At 36.3% G+C, this 5102-nt stretch overlaps 1 long non-coding RNA gene across 2 annotated transcripts; it reads left to right on the top strand.

The window, feature by feature from the left end:
* The first annotated feature begins 1529 nt into the window (after positions 1 to 1529).
* LOC119425602 lies at positions 1530 to 3894 on the top strand. 2 transcript variants are annotated; one of them, XR_005187572.1, is made up of 4 exons: positions 1530 to 1627; positions 2176 to 2218; positions 2419 to 2470; positions 3600 to 3894. It is a non-coding gene; the product is annotated as an uncharacterized LOC119425602 (long non-coding RNA). The 2 variants fall into 2 exon arrangements; XR_005187573.1 differs by lacking the exon at positions 2419 to 2470.
* Positions 3895 to 5102: the final 1208 nt, after the last annotated feature.

The raw sequence follows: 5102 nt of genomic DNA, 5'->3' as shown, positions 1-5102 counted from the left end.
CATCCATCCATCCATCCATCCATCCATCCATCCATCCATCCATCCAGTAATACAAAAGTAAAACAAGTAATAACAAATGTTTTGTCTTTTCTGTTTAAGCTCTTAAATTCACGACGATCCGTTGCACGCTGTATTCTGACCGACGAGGAGTTCAAATATCTTGAAGGGGCGTCTGCATGTCTGATGAGCGATGAAGAGACAGACAGTGAAAACGGCCAAACGTGGAAAGTGTATCCACCTGAATGGAGGGCAACAAAGCTCACGGACATTTTGAATAGGTGCCAATGCCAACTTGCCAAGCTGCAACAAAAGTCGAGCAGAATGGTACATCGTACGGTGGCCAGTGGCATATGCAGCATGAGGCAGCCTCCAAGAGGCATAGACAAAACGTATTTGAAGTGAAGTTTTTTTTTGTGTGTGTTAATAAAAATCTTTTAACAAATTCTTTGTTTTCTATGTATATGATATTAATGTGCAGTTAGGTGTAAAACACCTGATTCACTAAACTACTTTATAAACTGTTCATTTAATATAAGTACAATAAAAGGTAATATGTGACCCATCACATCGAAGTGAGGATTAAAAGTGTTTTGAGTAAAATATTTGCAAAAATTGCGTTTTATCAAAATATAACAAATAAATGTTCTATCAGTGTAACATTTGATTGAATTGTCTAAAAAAAAAAGCCTAATTTTTTTTAAAAATTCTTATTAAAATTTTAAACAATTAGGTTTCAGACCAAATAATAGCCTAATGTATTATTGTAACCAACAAGCCAAATTAAGTCATATCTCTGAATCCCCTTATGATATCAGAATGATCCAGTATCAAAATATAGCTTTGAAAGCCACAAATCTGAAGATGTAATGGGCTCATTTTGACCAAATTTGACTTAATCCTCATTTTGATGTGATGGGTCACATACGATAAACCTAAAAACAAACAAAAGAAGTAAGAAAATTGTAAGATCATTTAAGATGGCAATGATAATCACATGTGGAATCACATTTAGTCTAATGGTATTTATAATTGTAATCATATACTTTAAATATAAAATAGAGCCAACAACTACAGATTGGAACAACTACAGATTGGAACTTCTTCAGATTAGCAAATGACTTCATGGATGAGCTCACTGTGACATCCTATATTGGTTTTTTTGTACAGCAATTCAACAGATTTAGCTATTTTTTATTCTTAGTTTATGTGAGGTTTGCATGTCAACTTTTCATCAATAATGATAAAATATTTAATTTTACTGACTTTACAAACCTCAACAATATAAACATATGGTTGTCCATTTTCTTCTTTTCATTTATTCTGTTAGGTAAACGTCTCTTGAAAGTGTGATGCAGGCTATTTAAATGAAAAAATAAAGTCCATGAAACAACTTAATTTACAGATAAAACACACAAGTAAACCCTTTTGAGTCTTAACTGTAAATTAAATTGTCCACGTCGCCAAACTCCTTACAGGTTGGTGGCGGTAATGCACCGTTTTCCAACAGCCGTTTAACTGAAGAAGAAGAAGACACTTCCGGTATTACATTGGCGGGATAACACAAACGAGGTCCTTCTCGGATAACGCGACGTGTTTGATTCAAAGCCAAGCGGCTCTACGATTTTCAGTAAGTTGCTGCTTCACATATTTAGTTCTAATTATTTTTGACCAAGCATGTGGTTAGAGCGTAAAATATGTAGTTTTACCGGTGTGTTACTCGACCTTTTACAACATGGCGTTGTCAGCGTCACGTCAAGTTGAGGCTGTTTGAAAAGTTGTACTGAGCAGAATAAAATGGACACTCATACAAGGGGAATGGGAGACATCTATAACCAGTGGCTGCTGACCACTGTTGGGCAACTCCTCAGTGAGAGGTGTCTATTTGCTTTTCTAAAAGCTGTTTTATGATGTCATTGTCTAAGTTACATATTTGGATATTTGCTAATATAATTGTGATCTAGGCTGGAAGTAATCAATGTTGGACAAAAAATGACCACTAAATATGTTTAGAACTACAAATCAACTTAGAATACTTTCCTGGATTTTCCTGCAAAACACCGTTCAAGTTATCAAGTCAATGAACTGTTGGTGTGTGGCATTGTGACTTAACATACTGTTATATAATTTAAATAATATTATAATGCAACGCCACATAACTGAATCTTTGTCTTGTAGCACCCAAGATGCAGCTCCACATCACGCAGCACAGAGTGGGCAGGTAAGAGTACTCATTGACTGAATATTATTATAATTATATAATGAAGAGTCTGGTGAAGACCTGCTGTATATGAAAAGTGTCTTGAGATGTTAAATGATTCAACCCTTTAATGAAACTGGCCTGAATTGATCATAAGGCTTTGTAAAAAGGGGAGATTTGTTCTGAGTTATGACAATTTTTAAAATGTGATTTAGTGTCAGGAGCAGAGCCAGTAGTGATGAGGGGATTGTTCCTGTCAGTATAAAGGAACAGGTGAGCTGTTGTAACTGTGTGTGAACAAGTATTAGTTCCAATATAAACACTTTCTAAACGACAGTAGTGACTCGTTATATTTTTATCATTAAAAGTAAGACAATAAATACAGAAAGCCTGCAATGAAAGTATGAAAGTAATATGAAATAAGCCTGCATATTTTGCCATTGAAAATATATTAATTGGTTAAGTCAAAATGAGTTTTCCTTATCAAATATACTAAAGCTTTACAGATTATTGTCCTGATGCAGGCTCAATAAATTAATTCCTCTGGACAGATTCTTCTTTGTATCAAAAAGATTTCTTCAGTCAGAGGAGCTGAGACAAACTCAGTCATCGTTCCTCCTTGATAGAGAGGAACGATGGTCTGAGAGAGGAGAGAAGGAGGCCATCTTTGTGAAAAGAAACCGTCCATCATTAAACAGAGGTGGAGGCCTCCGGGTTCAACTGTCCCCCTCTTACAATGCTGTTATTGCTAGTATCTTACGTTCACATAAAATATTTGATAATGTTCTTATAGAAACAATTCTTGAATAATGTTCACACTGTGTTAATGCTGCATGTTTGTCTCAGGGTACTTCTTGTTCTGCCATTAACTCTAAAATACTTATTGAATAGTTTACATATGTAGGTAAAACTAGATGTTAAATACACCAGAATGCAGGAAATGGCATCTATTTTATTCAAAATTTTCTGGGGGAGGACCCCCAATGGCTACCAAGCCAAGAGCCATTGTTAGCACTGAGGTTAAGCTAAAACTAAACTAGCTAAAAATAAAAAAAAATCCTAGAGAAAACAGAATTAGAATTAGAATGCAAAATATATCTGATTTGCTTTAGTCTCACATTACATCATTGTAGATGTGTGAAACTATAGTTTCTGGCAATGCAGAAGAAGTAAAACTTTTAATTAAATTCTGGGTCCTCGTGTAAAGATGTGTTAAAGCACCATCTACTGGTAGATATGAGTTACTAAAAATATTCAATATGGGAAGATTAAAAAAAAGGTTTTTGGAACATCCGTAAACTTTTTGTTTGAGAATCTAAGAATTGAGATATGGATGCATTTGCTTTTTGTTATGTATACATTTTAAAAAGTGCTCTTATTGACCTTGTGTTTTCTGTTGAAGCTTTTGAATTCACGGCGGTCTGTTGGTCGCTCCATTTTAAATGATGAAGAATGAGGGGGTGCCAACATGCCTATGAGTACGAGACCGACACGAAGACAAAGACACATGGAAAGTTTATCCACCTGAATGGGAGAGCAGCAAAACTAGGACATTTTAGACAGATGCCAGTACAAACTTGCTGAGCTTCAAACAAAGCCCTGCAGAATGGATGGCTACATTGCAGAGTGCCCAGTGGGAAATGCAGCCTGAGGCAGCCTCCAAGAGGCACCAACAACTATTTTTTTTTACAAATGAAACCGTAGGGGTTTTTTTTTTGTGTGTGTGTTTTAATAAAAAAAGAAAATCTTTAAGAAAGTCATGGTCAGTGTTTTCATGTCTATGATATGTTTGCATTAGTATGTGTTATGAAGATACAAACCACTGTGTATTTACTAGACTGCTTCATAAACTGTTTATTATACTGATTTTTCATAGTTCTTATTGAAATGGTAATGTGCTTACTGGTCCAGCTCGTGATTTGTACATCATGATGATGGTACATAAACCAAAATTAAAGACTCATTAATTTTGATGTAAAAAACTGGGTGATCTTAAAATGTTAAAGATCTTAGAAGCCAACTATTTGTAGCCTATAGCAGATTTAAATAGTTATATAAAGCACTTCACGTATTACAAATAAAAACTAAATGGAGTGCAAGACAAAAAAAACAACAACTAACCATTGGAAACATGTTAAGATATAGTTATTTTACTTGAAGGCTTACCTACATGCCAAACCTGTATTTACAGGCAGAGTATATCAGATTCCCAAATTTGCATAAATGAAAAATCTGTAAATATCCGACTGACATCTGCCACGTAATACGCCAAAGATGCGGCAAGTATGCAAAAGGATCTGAAGCTGGAACTCCGAGGGATCGCATACTTCAGGATCCTTCGCAGATAAACATCTGTAAATATCCGACAGACATCTGTCACGTATAGGCGTGAATCTGAAACCAACCATACGTCAAAGATGCGGCAAGAATGCAAAGAGATCTAAAGCTGGAATCCCAAGGGATAACAGAGTCACATATTTTCGGGATCTGCCACAGATAAGTATCCGGATTTTGGGATTTTTTTAGGATCCATTTGTGTCCGTATACGGGGATATCCGAAAACTGAATCTGCCGGGGATGCGATACGGAATTTCCCGGAAATTGTACGTATATGTGAAGGATACGGAGATATCACCACATCGGATCGCACCGTATATCCATGGTTTTAGTGCAGTGTGTTTTTAGGTTCCTGCGGGTCATAGACACCTCTGCTCCGGAATCTATTAGGTAAGGTTCTCCCTCTACTTTAGTGTAGATTTCGTCCCCCTCCCAATAGGCATCTTCCAGAGTGACCCGCAACCTATCTGCCATTATTTAGCTGGCCCTCCACTCCCTTTCTCACGGGATTCATGGAGGGCTCTTTTCTCTTCTGGGGTTAGTTTTGCATATTCTTCTGGGGGTAGGT

Source organism: Nematolebias whitei, chromosome 19, assembly GCF_014905685.2.
Source record: "Nematolebias whitei isolate Nwh7 chromosome 19, NemWhi1, whole genome shotgun sequence".
NCBI classification, from domain to species: domain Eukaryota; kingdom Metazoa; phylum Chordata; class Actinopteri; order Cyprinodontiformes; family Rivulidae; genus Nematolebias; species Nematolebias whitei.
Note: the sequence above shows the minus strand (reverse complement) of the source record. Positions and strands in the feature narration are given on the sequence as shown.